This window comes from Spinacia oleracea, chromosome 3, assembly GCF_020520425.1.
Source record: "Spinacia oleracea cultivar Varoflay chromosome 3, BTI_SOV_V1, whole genome shotgun sequence".
In the NCBI taxonomy this organism is placed as follows: Eukaryota; Viridiplantae; Streptophyta; class Magnoliopsida; order Caryophyllales; family Amaranthaceae; genus Spinacia; species Spinacia oleracea.
This window is the reverse complement of record NC_079489.1, coordinates 59,853,839-59,870,193: the sequence shown is the minus strand read 5'-3', so window position 1 is coordinate 59,870,193 and position 16,355 is coordinate 59,853,839. Positions and strand designations below refer to the sequence as shown.

At 35.7% G+C, this 16,355-nt stretch overlaps 1 long non-coding RNA gene across 1 annotated transcript; it reads right to left on the bottom strand.

The window, feature by feature from the left end:
- Positions 1-9,959: 9,959 nt before the first annotated feature.
- Positions 9,960-14,196, bottom strand: LOC130469052 (uncharacterized). The gene is made up of 4 exons (XR_008929431.1): positions 13,822-14,196; positions 13,645-13,729; positions 13,080-13,144; positions 9,960-10,316 (listed from the first exon to the last, which is right to left on the bottom strand). It is a non-coding gene; the product is annotated as an uncharacterized lncRNA (long non-coding RNA).
- Between the last annotated feature and the right edge of the window lie 2,159 nt (positions 14,197-16,355).

The window sequence follows — 16,355 nt, the reverse complement described above, 5'->3', positions numbered from 1 at the left end:
TGAAACTCAAGGCACACTCAATAACACACATTAGTACTAGAAACGGCTCCTAAGAGCACGTTTGATACATAAAAGTACTAAGGGACGGGGGTAAAAACTCTATATAAAACGCATATATCAACGAACAACCCTAACATGATACTAATAAAACATAAGCAAGGATAACCAAAACATATTGACTTGAAAACTACATTTGACTGAACTAGACCTTTGTATCATTAACATTATTTTAATTGAAATAGTCAATGGACTGAGTTGTCTACTAGAAGCCTTCACTAAAGAAAACGAGGTACAGGCGCGACTCCGTAACCCCAATGACCTGCGATATCGAGGAACTTTTGACTAAAATAGAACCGGTGATCAATCCGACCCAGAGAAAGCCATAGGCGACCTATGACCCCAACTCCTGATTGTCCGTCACTTCAGACGTGCACAGTCTAAAGCTATTGCTACTCAGTTTCACTTTACATGATTTACAATTTAAAACTCTGTTATGACTCAACAATCACATAAGTCATACAATCAACAATCATTCTCAACTGTTTTTATCTTGGAATTAAGTAAGTGATCACAGAGGTATCAATCAAGACTTATTCCAATTAATTCAAACTTTCCTTTAATACTGATCAACCCCTCTATATGGGTATAAGGTTTCAACTTACTAAACAAGGTCCTCGGCCCTCATAAAGTAGTGAAAAGCTAAAAGGGAACAACGAACGATCGATCCGAATCAATATATATAATAATCTAATGTTCCCAACCAACATGTTCGCATCAATCATCTACTAACATGTTATAATTCTCATAACGAAATATAAATGTTCAACATGTCCATCCAACAATATTAAACATGTAATTCCAACATAACCAAGTTCATCAACAAATTTCAACATGGTTTCAACAAATAACACACATTCCAAGCACACAGGTATGTACGTACCTTGTGTAAACAAACTGATAGGTCACTTTAACACTTTCAAAAGTCCCCTAAAGATAATTCTCCGCCTAAAACAACCAACAAATAATCCCAATCAATTTCTAATCATTGGCAACCATAATAAATCATTCTAAATGCATCCTAAACATATTTAGAACCTTCCCCTATATCAAAACTTGAACATTTGATTTCCTAGCATCATAATTATTGAATTAATTATTGAAATTCGTTGAAAACTCTTTGCAAACATCGTACTTTGAATTTTCAGCAATATAAACTCATTTAAAAACTTCACCAAGGTTAATCTACGTCCTTAGAACGTCGAAACAATAAATTTAATAATCCACAATCGTCCTATCATGATTTACAACCATCAAAACCTTGAAATTCATACTTTAAATAACCAAAATCAATATTTTTCATACTTTAAATAATCAAAATCAATATTTCAATGTATTTATATAATCTGAAAATTAAAAATCATAAAATTATTAATTCAAAGCATAAATTAAATTAACAAAATATAATCAAAATAATTAGTTTACTTAGGGTTTAAGAAATAACCAACTAAAGAGGGAGAGAGAAGGATTGGCCGGCGGACAGGGCACGGCGGCGGGTGGCCGCAAGGGCGGTGGTTGCGTGGCTCGGGCTGTGGAGCAACGACATGGTTCAATCAAGAGTCGAAAATCAAGAACGAAAAGCAAGAAAATCAGAAACGAAAAAGGAATGAGAAAGGACTACCGTGCACGGCGGTGGTCGAGGTTCGTGGGCGGCTGCGCTAAGTGGTGCGGCGAAGGTGGTGCTTGCGGTGGTGTTGTGCGAAAGCCGAAGCAATGGTTGAGGGGAAAGAACGAAACAGAGGGAGAAGAGAAAGAAGAAAGAAAGGAAAAGGGGAACGACGGAGAAGGGAATGAGAGGGCTTGCCGGCGGCGGAGGTCCGGCGGCTGGGCAAGTCGGTAGTGAGGAAGGGGTTCTTGGGGTTTGCTGTTTATGTGAGATTGAAGGAGGGAGAGGAGGGTTTTGGCTTGATTATTTTTACGTGAAGTAGAGTAAGGGGAGGAAGGATTGTTTTGGGTTTTTCTGGTTTGGGCTTTGCAAAATGGGCTAGAATTAGGATTTGGTTTTTATGATTCGAATCCAAAACTGAATAGGATCGTTTTATAAATTCAATCCGTTTTCGTAATTCGATTTTTTTTTTCAACTTAAAATTCTAAAATTATCTTGATTTCATAAATCATTAAAAATAGGAAAAATTGATGGGAATAAGTCAACCTTTGCCCCATTTATTAATAATAAGTCTAACTTTTAATTATATCTGATTAAGTTAACCTTTTATACCCATTTATTTTTAACAAGTTAATTAACCGGTAACCGGTTAAATTAATTGTGAACCGGTAAACTTCCACTTTCAACTCCCAAAATGTGTCTGCGTGGCATTAACTTGTGACAAATACGCACGGCTCACCCACTTTACAATTTTCTCACTTATACAGTTACTCCGTATACGACAACAATAGAAAATTAAATAAAATAAGAGCATTCAATATTTTTTGCCGATCATCGTTCTCTGCCATAGCTAATGAGCTTCACCCACCTTCACATCTTCTTCTTCATTGATGTAATCATCGGGAAAAAGTGATAGAGATGCAGCAATGAAAGTTCAAGAGAAATTAATTCATAATCCAAGCAAAATTTGCAGGTGTAAATTGCTAACCCTAATTATTTTGAATTATGAATTATGGGTTAATTGTGTTACTTAAAAAAGCAATTTGCTTAATCATAGGAATAAAATTCATATTCTTGGGTAAATTTAGGTGTTGGTGGGGGAATTATTAACAAAATTTTATACTCCATTGATTTGGGTTAATGGAATTGAATTGGGGCTCATTTGATTGGCATGGCCGTAGCTAGAGTACCCACTACCCAGCCATATGGCTACTACCCAAACCATTCTTACGTCCATGGTAGCTGTTGTGGGCATTGTGGCAATCGTTAAAATGGTATAAATTTTAAAAAAAAATTAATCGTTAAGCTTTTTTAAGTGCAATAATTTCACAAAATTACCAAAAACAGGGGATTTGTCTCTCCCCTTCTGGAATAATTTTGCTTAATTAGTTAAACTTACCTCGTTGTAATTGCACGTTATCGTGAAATCGGGTGTGCTTGATGATGTTATTCTGAAGTTTGGCATGATGGGAGATTTTATACTCCATATTGGGAAAAAAAATCTGGAAATACAAGAGAAAAAGGGGATAGTTTAGTGGAGGGATGAAGTTTAATGGAGGGATTATGAAGAAAGGGGAAGTAGAAGAGGGACGCTGAAGAAGTGAAGAGGAAGGGAAAATAGATAGAATTAAATAAACAAAAGAAATTTTTAAAAGAACCCAAAATTGTTGAAAATCACGCAACATATCATTTTTCCACTGCCATGTCATACATGGTACCTATTACAATCGGTAAATTTTAATACAACTTGTTAAAAATAAATGGGTATAAAAGGTTAACTTAATCATATATAATTAAAAGTTAGACTTATTATTAATAAATAGGGCAAAGGTTGACTTATTCCCATCAAATTTTCCTTAAAAATATTCAAAATTTAATAAAATAAATATACGTTAGTTATATTTTTATTTCTAAACTTCGTAAATTCTAATTTAAATATAATAATCTATACGTTAAAATATGTAAATAAAATGTATAAAATTACGGGGGATTACAATCTACCCCTCTTAAAAGAAGTTTCGTCCCGAAACTTAACACGTAAATTCACATATTATTCCTAACTTTTCAACTTATTCTTATTGGAGAAATATTTGTGCCACTCATGTGCACTTCTTTTGCCAACTTAGACTTACTTGCAATATTCACGAACACATTTCCTTATGCGGAGAATCTATTTACTTGCATCAACATGTATAAGTTGCTAAAAATAAGCATAAAATATATGCATAAAAATACCATAAAATAGGTAAAAAGCGTGAATTTCTATCGCATTCTACCCCCTTTAAAGAAAACGAGTTACTCCCTCGTAACTCACCTCAGAAAATAACTCTGGATACTTGATCTTCATTTCAGCTTCGGCTTCCCACATTGCCTCTTCGTACTCGTGGTTCGACCAAAGCACTTTCACTATGTTGACGTCCTTATTGCGTGTACTACGCACCTTCCTGTCAAGGATTTTCACAGGCCTTTCCTCGTATGTGAGGCTACTATCAATCTGGATTCTCTTAGGCTCTAAGATATGACGCTCATCAGGGATATAGCGCTTTAGTTGGGAAATGTGAAACACGTCGTGCATCTTTTCGAACTCCATTGGCAAGGTTAACTTGTATGCTACTTTCCCTATTCGTTGTAGAATCTCATATGTGCCTACATATTTGGCACTTAGCTTGCCCTTTTTCCCAAATCTCATCACACCCTTGGTTGGTGATACTTTCAAGAACACTTTATCACCTACTGCAAACTCATCATGTCTTCTTTTCAAATCAGCATAACTCTTTTGCCTATCCTGGGCAGCCTGAATTCTAGCTTGAATCATTTTTACATTCCTGAGAGTCTCCTCAATGAATTCCGTTCCCAAAACTATATTTTCACTGAAATCATTCCAGCAGGTGGGACTTCTACACTTTCTCCCATATAGTGCCTCAAAAGGTGCCATCTTAATGCTTGCATGGTAACTATTGTTGTATGAAAACTCAAACAAGTCTAGATGGTCTTCCTAACTACCCTTAAAGTCAATAGCACAAGCCCTCAACATATCTTCCATGGTCTGGTTAGTTCTCTTAGTCTGACCATCGGTTGTAGGGTGGAAAGCAGTGATCATTTTCAATGTTGTCCCAAGGTTCAACTGGACCTTTTACCAAAATTTCGAGAGGAATCTTGAATCACGGTCTGAAATAATATCGGTTGGGACCCCATGCAACCTCACTACATGCTTAATGTAAGTCTTTGCAAGCTGTTTCTTTTTCCATGTCTCTTTAATTGGAAAAAAACACGACTGATTTTGTTAGACGGTCCACAATCACCCAAATATTATCATTTCCGTTCTTTGATCTAGGCAAGGCAGTAACAAAATCCATAGAAATGGAACCCCACTTCCATCCAGGCACTTCTAAAGGTTGAACTTTCCCCATGGGTCTTTTGTGGTCTATTTTGACTTTCTGACAGGTTAGGAATCTAGACACAAACTCAGCAACTTCCCGCTTCATATTGAGCCACCAATAGATCTTCTTGTACAGCTTATCACCCCCAGGGTGCACAGAATATGGAGTATTATGCCCCTCATCCATAAGACGTCTCTTGAGTTCTTCACACTTCTGCGGTACACACCATCTCCCTTTGAACCTCAAACTACCATCATCATGAATCTTGAAATCTACTTCCTTCCCTTGCCCCATTTGTTCTTTGATCTTCTCTAAGTATTCATCCCCAGCTTGACTTTCTTTAATCTCCTCGAATATGGACAACCCCAATGATAATGCACTCAGTCTTGCTTTGGTCTCCCCAGGATTCACTATTTCCAGGCTAAGTCTCTGCATATCTCGACACAACTCTTCAAGAACTACCAAGACATTCATATTATGGCTCGATTTCCTACTCAATGCATCGACTACCATATTTTCTTTCCCCTCATGGTACTGAATGTTCAAATCATAATCCTTGATCAACTCTAACCACCTTCTTTGTCTCATGTTGAGGTCTTTCTGGGTGAAAATGTATTTTAGGCTTTTGTGGTCTGTAAAGATCTTACATGTTGCCCCATAGAGGTAATGTCTCCAAATTTTCAAAGCGAAAACAATCGCAGCTAGCTCTACATCGTGGGTAGGGTAATTAGCCTCATACGGTTTCAATTGACGCAACGCATATGCAATCACCTTCCCATTTTGCTGTAACACACACCCCAAACCATTCTTCGACGCATCACTATACACCTCAAACCCTTCATTCCCATCAGGCAAGGTCAAAATAGGTGCGGAGGTTAAACGCTCTTTTAGAATTTGGAAAGCTTCCTCGCATTTTTCACTCCACTCGAATTTTGATTCTTTCTTCATCAAATTGGTCATGGGTCTTGTTATCTTTGAGAAATCTCTCACAACTCTCCTATAATAACCAGCTAGGCCTAGGAAACTCCGGATATCAGAGACATTCTTTGGAGTAGGCCACTCACTCACAGCTTGAATCTTGGCAGGATCCACAGAGACTCCTTCCTTTAACACATAATGTCCCAAAAATGCTACCTTTTCCAGACGAAACTCACACTTAGAGAACTTTGCATACAACTGGTTCTTCCTAAGAGTCTCTAAGATAACCCTCAAATGCTCATCATGTTCCTTTTCACTCCTCGAATAGATCAGAATATCATCAATGAATACCACAACAAACTTATCTAGGAATTCGTGGAAGATCCTATTCATCAAATCCATAAATATGGCAGGTGCATTGGTTAACCCAAAAGGCATTACCGTAAACTCATAATGACCATAACGAGTCCAAAATGCAGTTTTAGGTATGTCTTTCTCAGCTACTCTCAACTGGTGATACCCCGAACGTAAATCGATCTTTGAGAACACACTCGCCCCATTCAACTGGTCAAACAGGTCATGTATCCTAGGCAAAGGATATTTGTTTTTGATACATAACCACATACTCCCATCTTTCTTTTTGACAAACAATACTGGAGCTCCCCATGGTGATGCACTAGGCCTAATATACCCCTTGTCGAACAACTCTTGCAATTGGGTCTTCAACTCACTCATTTCTGGAGGTGCCATTCTATAAGGTGCCTTGGATATGGGTGCAGTTCTGGGATTTAACTCTATAGTAAACTCAAGGGCTCTAGCAGGTGGCATACCTGAAATCTCACTCGGAAATACATCCATTAATTCATTTACAATTGGAACATCCTCTATCTTCACCCCAACTTCTTTACTTACATCCTGGACACTACATAAAAATAATTCACACCCCTTCTTGACCAACTTCCTCACTTGCATCGCAGAGATCACCCCAAAGTTCTTAGACTTCTCAAAACGCCTATATGATATCGATTTCCCAATAGGGTTCCTTAGGCTCACTTTCTGAATCTCACGGTCTATCCTGGCCTTGTATAAACTTAGCCAATCCATACCCAGAATCACATCTAGGTCCCCCAAACTAAATTATATCAAATTAGAAGGAAAAGTGCAATATTTTATCTTCAAAGGCAAGTTCATAAATAATTTTGTACACCTTATGGTTACACCAGTAGGCATACTAACAGGTAAATCAATTGCCTCAAAATCTACTAACTTCAAACTTTTAACAATAGAGGACGAAATAAAAGAATAAGTTTCCCCTGAATCAAACAATGTTTTAACAGGTAAGGAGTTAATAGAGAAAGTACCCGAAACTACATCTGCAGAACGTTCAGCTTCATTTCTGCTCATTACGAACAGTTTTCCCGGAGCCTTGTTGTTATTGTTGTTCCCATTGGCAGGTTTATTTTGGTTTCCCTGGTTATTTGGTGCCCCAGCTGGCTTTGAACCTTGGTTCCCTGAATAGTTAAACCCTGGTTTCCCTTGGTTACTACTCCCACTACCATTCTGCTCTCTCTTCTGCTTAGTATAGCACTCATACTCCCAATGCCCCTTTTTCTGGCAGTAATTACAAGTCACCAATTCTCCCCTGCTGTTTCTACCAGGATGGTTGCTATTGCACATCTTACAGTGATGCACTCTCTCAGATTGGTTTTTGTTGTTGTAGTTATTTCCCTGGTTATTTCTTCCCTGGAAATTACCATTCCCATTACCATTTCCATTCCCATTCCAATTTCTATTCCTTTTGAAGTTCCCCTGACTTCCCCAGCATTAAACTCTTTCCTTTTATCCCCAACAACAATATTCTTGTCTCTCCTGGTCTGCAGGCCATAAATATGAGCAGCTCTCCCATACACAATGTCTAAGGATGTAAAGGTTTCCCCGCCTAATCCCAGTTGGATCTCATCGGTCAACCCTTGCTCGAACCTCTGAGCCTTTAGCTCCTCAGTAGCTACCACCTCAGGTGAAAACCTCGACAAAGCTATAAACTTGCTATAGTATTCAGTAATGGTCATATTCCCCATCCTAAGGTTGATGAATTCCTGCGCTTTCTGCTTTCGCATAAAAGGAGGATAAAACTTCCCCCTCAAGGCAACAATAAATGAATCCCAATTGAACCCCTCAGCAACACTTAGTCTAGTTCCATTTTTCCTCCACCAAAGGTCGGCCTCATCTTTCAGGTAAAGGACAACTTGGCCCACTTTCATATTCTCAGGACACTTTACCGCCCCAAATAGTTTTTCAAACTCCCTGATCCAGTTTTCAAGGAAGGTGGGGTCTGCTTGCCCCTTAAAGTATGGTGGCTTAACTTTCGCAAGCCTTTCAAACATGTCCCCTGCAGAATCGGGGAGCTCAGTTCTTTCCTGTGTTAATCTTTCCGCCAAGAGGCGAATAGCAGCAGCTAGGTCGTTATCGTTGGCCATCCTAGAGCGCGACCTGAAATTAATATACTCTAATTCAAGTTCAAAACTTCACTTATATTATCCTCTAACAATGTAATATCACACCAACATCCAGAATTCACATAAAATGAACAATCATTTACGAATGATATTCGCATGCAGGACATTCAACTGAGAAACAAAGAATAACTTCAATCATCACGAATAATAAGGTAGAATAAAAGAAGAAAACATTCCCCTTGCGTGCCCCTAATAAACTCTTGATCCTTTGGATAGTCAATAATCTAACTTTTATTCCTCAAAAGAATGTCAATAACAATCCTAAATATTAACACACACATGTCCTCAAAATAAAATAAAAAGGTTTTAGGATATAAACATAAATCATGGTTGGGCAAATTGTCCAACATTATTCTCAAACACGACTAAATATGTAAACAAAGCTAGAGGGAGACATCATCAGACTTGTCCTTTGATTCTCTATAACCTTCTAGGGTGAATAACTCGTATTTAAGTTCATCATCATCATCCATATCAAAATAATAAGCTTTCTTTCTTGGCCTTGAGGATCTTCGTGGACCTTGAGGTTGATGATTATCTTCCTCTGGCTCAGGCTCGGGCTCAGGCTCAGGCTCGGGCTCAGGTTCAGGCTCAAACTCAAACTCAAGTTCAGGCTCAGGCTTAGGCTCACTATCAGGTCTCAAAACAGCTTGATAAAATCGACCCTAGTTTGCCCTCTAGCACGATCAAACTCACGAAGGGCTTCATCATCACTATCAGGTTCTCCTGCTCTTAAAAATCGACGCAGAATAAGTTCGTAGCTGGTGTAACTATTAATGTCAGACTCATAATCCATTTCATTTTCATCATCGCTCAGAACAATAGGGTTAGAGTTGCTCCCTACTCAATTTTCTTCTATGTCAGACATGATTAGTGATCTATAACAATTAAACATAGTTTCTATGTTAGTAATTAGTACTCTCACTTACAGTACGATCCCACAATACACAATAAGTAAGAATAAATAGCAATCGCAAAGCATAGGAAAGACATAGTAATTAGCAGGCAGAGAAAATACAATCATGTTGATATAATGCAAACGTAATGCTTCTATTCTATATGCCCTTTCCTACACTACCCATCTCTCATAATAAGTCATAGTATGTCAAATCATTGAAGCATTTAAAGAATAAAACAAGAATGATTTGTAAGAAATAATTACATTAACAAATAATTATTAAACGAATAAATAATTAACATGTTAATAAAAAAAATTACGTTACTGTAGCAGCAGCAGTAAAATATATTTTTTTATTTTTTTTTGTTTTAAATTCCGAAAATATTAATTTAATTTCAAAAAAAAGGAAACACGCTTAATTCACATAAACGAAAGATTTTGAATCGAACTTAGAATAATTTCGAACCTTGTTAAATAGTAAAGAAAATATGAACGAAATTCGTTTTACGTAATTAACTAGTTAGTTAGGCGCCTAAAAATTTAAAAAGTAGACACGAAAAGTCAGTAAAACCTTTAGCTCTGATACCACTTTGTAACACCCCGACAATTCTCCTTTTTTCTAAAATAACCCTTTTTATAAATATAACTATGGAGAATTACCAAAGTATTATCGCCCGTGTGAAAACGTAACGGCTTATTCAGAATTTTGCAGCGGAAAACATAAAACTAACTTTAGGTTTATAAATAATCGATTACAGATTTAACCTCAAAACCAATCAACGAAAATAAGGAAATGTAATTAGTACGACATGTTTAAAGTCCAAATTAACAAAACCCAAAGCACATAGCAACACAAACTAAATACAAGCTCTTTAATCCCGATCCCAATGATGCATCATCTTCAAACCTGTAGATGGACAATGCTTATTGATCCTTAGAGACTGCTCACCAAAATGGGTCATAACAGGATCAATAAGGCATAGCCATGATCAATACACACAAACAAAGCACGTAATCAGCAAAGATGAGTACTACATACTAAAACAATAATAATCCTAACATGATTCTATTAAACGAACAACCCTAACATGATACTAATCTCTATTCTATAAGCCAGCTCCTGAGGGCTTTTTAGTAAAGTAACTTTTCGTGTCCCCCAACAAATTTACAATAACACCCTTCACTGTTTAACAGTGTGCCAGACCCCTCCAATTTCTAACGCCCAAAACGTGATTAATGGCCACAGAATAATATCTATGCTCAAATCACGTTGATTGATAGTTAAAATCAGGCAAGAAAAATAAATTAAGGAAAGAAAATATTACACAATATTACAATTGGTTTTTCGCTTGAAAATTAAGGAAACAAATATTAATCCAGCTTTAATTCGGTCAAAACGCCTAAAATCAAAGAACAAGAAAGGCCTTAATAAACGCCTAGAATCAAAGAGCAGTAAAGGCCTCCATAATTTCACAAAATTAATTCACTTACAAAACGCCTAAAATCACAGAGCTTTAAAGGCCTCCAATTTTCCACACTTAATTCCATTACAAAACGCCAAAAATCAAAGAGATGTAAAACTCAATCATTTTCCTCAAACAATTAACGAACCGGACAAACTAATACAGAAAAACTCACTGTAAATCTTGGAACAATCCCCATCACCATGTCGAGGGATACCATCTCCGCCATTTTCTTCATCTTCTTAAACCTATTATCTCTCAACACTTCTATATCTCCGTTTTCAATCTGGGGTTTCGATTTCATACCTCATCCTCCATTATTTTCGCAACTATTAAAACTTGAATCTCCAAAATTTGTAGAAATTCGATTGAATTGATCTGTAGGTGGTTGGTGGTTGTGCCGGTTTTATTGTTGTTGTTCGTACCGACAAAGAGGAGAGACTCGAGGGGATGAGTTAGCAAAAGAGGTGAGAGGGAGGAGGGGATTATAATTGATTTCTGGATATAGTTGCGTTAGGGGTAGGAGGAGCAACGAAAGAGAACCATTCAGAACATCAGTTTAGCTCTCTCCTCTTTCGTTGCTTCAGGTATGAGGAGAGAGCTAGGAGGAGCAACGAAAGAGGTGAGACCGTGAGACAGATCCTTGGAGTCTCCGTCTTTTAGTGAAACTAGCAACCAAATTTGTCATTCTACCGGTAAAAGATACACTATCCCAAATAAGAATACCTGGTAACTTAAAATTGTAAGGGTAGTTTAGTCATTACATTTGTCAAAGTTCTCTAAAAATCTAAAAAGAAGCTCCTTCCCAAACGAGGGATCAATATCATTACCTATACTATTAGTTCCCACAAAGGTGAAGGTAACATGAGAGACCATAATAATAAACAAAGAAAAAAACCATAAAAGAAAAAAATATATATATAACATAACAAATCACATAAAGCAAAATTTGGGATTAGGGGCTTTTATTTTGAGTAACATACCGATTCCATATAAAACATATTGCGGTTTGTTTAAATTACTGATATATATTCTTAATATATATCATGTTAAGGTTTATTTTTGTGGCAATATTTAAACAAACTGCAAAAGTGAAACACACTATTTTTTATATTTTTAATTACTTTACATTGGTACTAAGATTTTGATTTTTTGTCATGTAAGGACTAAGGACATGAGTATTACACTGTTTCATAATTTAGATTGCAAGTTTGACATATTATATGACCTCAGTGTTTTAAAATATGAAATTTGTGAATGATATTTTAGTGCCTAATATTTGTTACGATTAGTTGTAATTACACAATTTAAGTTTTTATAATATTTCGCACGCATCGCGTACATATAAGACTAGTAAAACATAAGCAAGGATAACCAAAGCATATTGACTTGAAAACTACATTTGACTGAACTAGACCTTTGTATCATTAACATTATTTTAGTTGAAATAGTCAATAGACTGAGTTGTCTACTAGAAGCCTTCACTAAAGAAGACGAGGTACGAGCGCGACTCCGTAACCCCAATGACCTGCGATATCGAGGAACTTTTGACTAAAATAGAACCGGTGATCAATCCGGCCCAGAGAAAGCCATATGCGACCTATGACCCCCACTCCTTATTGTCCATCACTTCAGACGTGCACAGTCTAAAGCTATTGCTACTCAATTTCACTTTACATGATTTACAATTTAAAACTCTGTTATGACTCAACAATCACATAAGTCATACAATCAACAATCATTCTCAACTACTTTAACTTGGAATTAAGTAAGTGATCACAGAGGTATCAATCAATACTTATTCCAATTAATTCAACATTTTCTTTAATATTGATCAACCCCTCTATATGGGTATAAGGTTTCAACTTACTAAAAAGGTCCTCGGCCCTCATAAAGTAGTGAAAAGCTAAAAGGGAACAACGAACGATCGATCTGAATCAATATATATATATATATATATATATATATATATATATATATATATATATATATATATATATATATATATATATATATATATATATATATATATATATATATATAATAATCTAATGTTCCTAACCAACATGTTCACATCAATCATCTACTAACATGTTATAATTCTCATAACGAAATATATATGTTCAACATGTCCATCCAACAATATTAAACATGTAATTCCAACATAACCAAGTTCGTCAACAAATTTCAACATGGTTTCAACAAATAACACACATTCCAAGCACACAGGTATGTACGTACCTTGTGTAAACAAACTGATAGGCCACTTTAACACTTTCAAAAGTCACCTAAAGAGAATTCTCCGCCTAAAACAACCAACAAATAATCTCAATCAATTTCTAATCATTGGCAACCATAATAAAGCATTCTAAATGCATCCTAAACATATTTAGAACCTTCCCCAATATCAAAACTTGAACATTTGATTTTCTAGCATCATAATTATTGAATTAGTGATTGTAATTCGTTGAAAACTCTTTGCAAACATCGTACTTTAAATTTTCAGCAATATAAACTCATTTAAAAACTTCACCAAGGTTAATCTACGTCCTTAGAACGTCGAAACAATAAATTTAATAATCCACAATCGTCCAATCATGATTTACAACCATTAAAACCTTGAAATTCATACTTTAAATAACCAAAATCAATATTTTTCATATATGCTTTAAATAATCAAAATCAATATTTCAATGTATTTATATAATCTGAAAATTAAAAATCATAAAATTATTAATTCAAAACATAAATTAAATTAACAAAATATAATCAAAATAATTAGTTTACTTAAGGTTTAAGAAATAACCAAGTAAAGAGGGAGAGAAAAGGATTGGCCGGCGGACAGGGCACGGCGGCGGGTGGCCGCAAGGGCGGTGGTTGCGTGGCTCGGGCTGTGGAGCAACGACATGGTTCAATCAAGAGTCGAAAATCAAGAACGAAAAGCAAGAAAATCAGAAACGAAAAAGGAATGAGAAAGGACTACCGTGCACGGCGGTGGTCGAGGTTCGTGGGCGGCTGCGCTAAGTGGTGCGGCGAAGGTGGTGCTTACAGTGGTGTTGTGCGAAAGCCGAAAGCAATGGTTGAGGGGAAAGAACGAAACAGAGGGAGAAGAGAAAGAAGAAAGAAAAGAAAAGGGGAACGACGGAGAAGGGAATGAGAGGGCTTACCAGCGGTGGAGGTCCGGCGACTGGGCAAGTCGGCAGTGAGGAAGGGGTTCTTGGGGTTTGCTGTTTACGTGAGATTGAAGGAGGGAGATGTGGGTTTTGGCTTGCTTAATTTTACGTGAAGTAGAGTAAGGGGAGGAAGAATTGTTTTGGGTTTTTATGGTTTGGGCTTTGCAAAATGGGCTAGAATTAGGATTTGGTTTTTATGATTCGAATCCAAAACTGAATAGGATCGTTTTATAAATTCAATCCGTTTTCGTAATTCGATTTTTTTTTTCAACTTCAAATTCTAAAATTATCTTGATTTCATAAATCATTAAAAATATTCAAAATGTAATAAAATAAATATACGTTAATTATATTTTTATTTCTAAAATTCGTAAATTCTAATTTAAATATAATAATCTATACGTTAAAATATGTAAATAAAATGTATAAAATTACGGGGGATTACATGGCGGGGGTAGGATTTGTGTTTTGTTTTTAGAGAGAAGGTGTTTTCCTTGTTTGGATAGACATGAAACAGCTCTTGTCGTTATTGTTGATCCCTAAATATAATATTCTAAACTTTTTTAGTCATTTTCTTTAAATTTAAAGCTCTTGTTCTAAATTGTGTTTCTTATGTTCTAAATAGTCATTTAATATTCTAAAAAATGTTTCTATTATTCTAAAGAGTATATCTTATGTTCTAAAACTGCTATGTATAACAAAATTTTGTATCATCACTCTCCTTATTCCCTCGGTTCAATAGCAAGAATATGTATTCCAAAAGTTGAAAAATGTTGGATAACTGATAAAGAAAACAAGAACAAACTGATATTATTTTAAAACATAATATTATTTTAAAACATATTAAGACATAATATTATTTTAAAAATGGATAAAGAAAACGATGAACAAACTAAATCAAATTAAGGGTTGGATAACCGAAATAAAATCAAATTACACTTGTTGCATGTGACATATGGAAGATTTGATTGCTTTCAAAGTCTCTAATAATTTTAGAATTAGAATTAGAATTTTGAATGAAGAGGTGGGTGAGTAAGAGGCAAAGAACTGCTACTTCTATGTGAAACTAAACCTTGATTCATTGATTGAAGATTTGAGTAACTAGTTGTTGGAATATGCGCTAGCGCACGATCCCCAAGGTATACAAATTTAGTTTGCAGAAATGTTATGTAAAAGACTAACATTTATAAATTTACGTTATATATATGCTAGAAAGCAATGCTAAAGTTCGATTTGCATGTAATTAATAATATGAAATCATACATACGTTTACAATATTTGTGGGATTGATATTGTAGCATTCCACAAGAAACATTGACAGGAGAGACGAGAGGGCAGAGGAAGGCTAGGTTAGTAAGAGTGACGGGAGAAATTCCGTAAGTTATTGGGTTGGCCATAAAAGGAAAAAGAAAAGGCAAAAGAGAAAAAAAAAAAAGAAAAAAAAAAGAGACAAAAGGTAGCAATATGACCAAGGGTATAAATGTATCAACACTATTGATAAGAATAAGACAAAATAAAAATTAAGGCACAAAATGAGGGAAAAATAGTAAATGCACTATTGGGTGAAAAGTAATATAAGTTTAAGGCTTTATAAGTGTTAGGAATGAGGTGAGGGATGCTTCGTTGATTCTTCATCGCAATTGTGTTTCTGCTCTGCCATGGTTGAGAGTACAGTTTGCAGAGAAAATGTGGAGAGAGGAAAGAGCTGAGTAGCAGGGTTGGAGAAGAGGAGGAAATGCTCATCAAATAAATCTACAAGAGGGGCGAAGAAACCAGCGTAGGGCATCAAATAGAATGAGCATCAAGTGTGAGGGAAGGGTGAAACCGTAAATGCTCTATTGATAAGAATAAGACAAAATAAAACAAAGAAGTAAATGAGGGGCATGCACGTAATTGCACTATTGGGTGAATAGTAATCAAAGTATGAAGCTTTATAAGTGTTAGGATATAATTTGGGATTTTTGGGGAACCTATAGTAAGTAAAAATTACTGCCCGTTTTTTTTAAATGAATCACTTCCTTTAATATGTGTTTTTTAAACGTAACACGTACTTTTACGTTTGGTAACTTTCTACCATCTATTAAATTATACTAAAACAGACACCAAGAATGACATGTGTCACTTCCTGGTGCAATTTTTCCCGCCAAAATAATTTTTTTACTTTAAAAAAATAATAACATTACCTTTTCATTAGGAAACTAAGATAAAAATAAAATAAAAATATAATTTAATTACCATAAATGTTACTCCCTCCGTATTTAAATAGGCGACACACTTACCATTTCCGATCGTATATAAATAGGAGTTACACTTGCCATTTTTAGTAACTTTTCAACCCTAACAT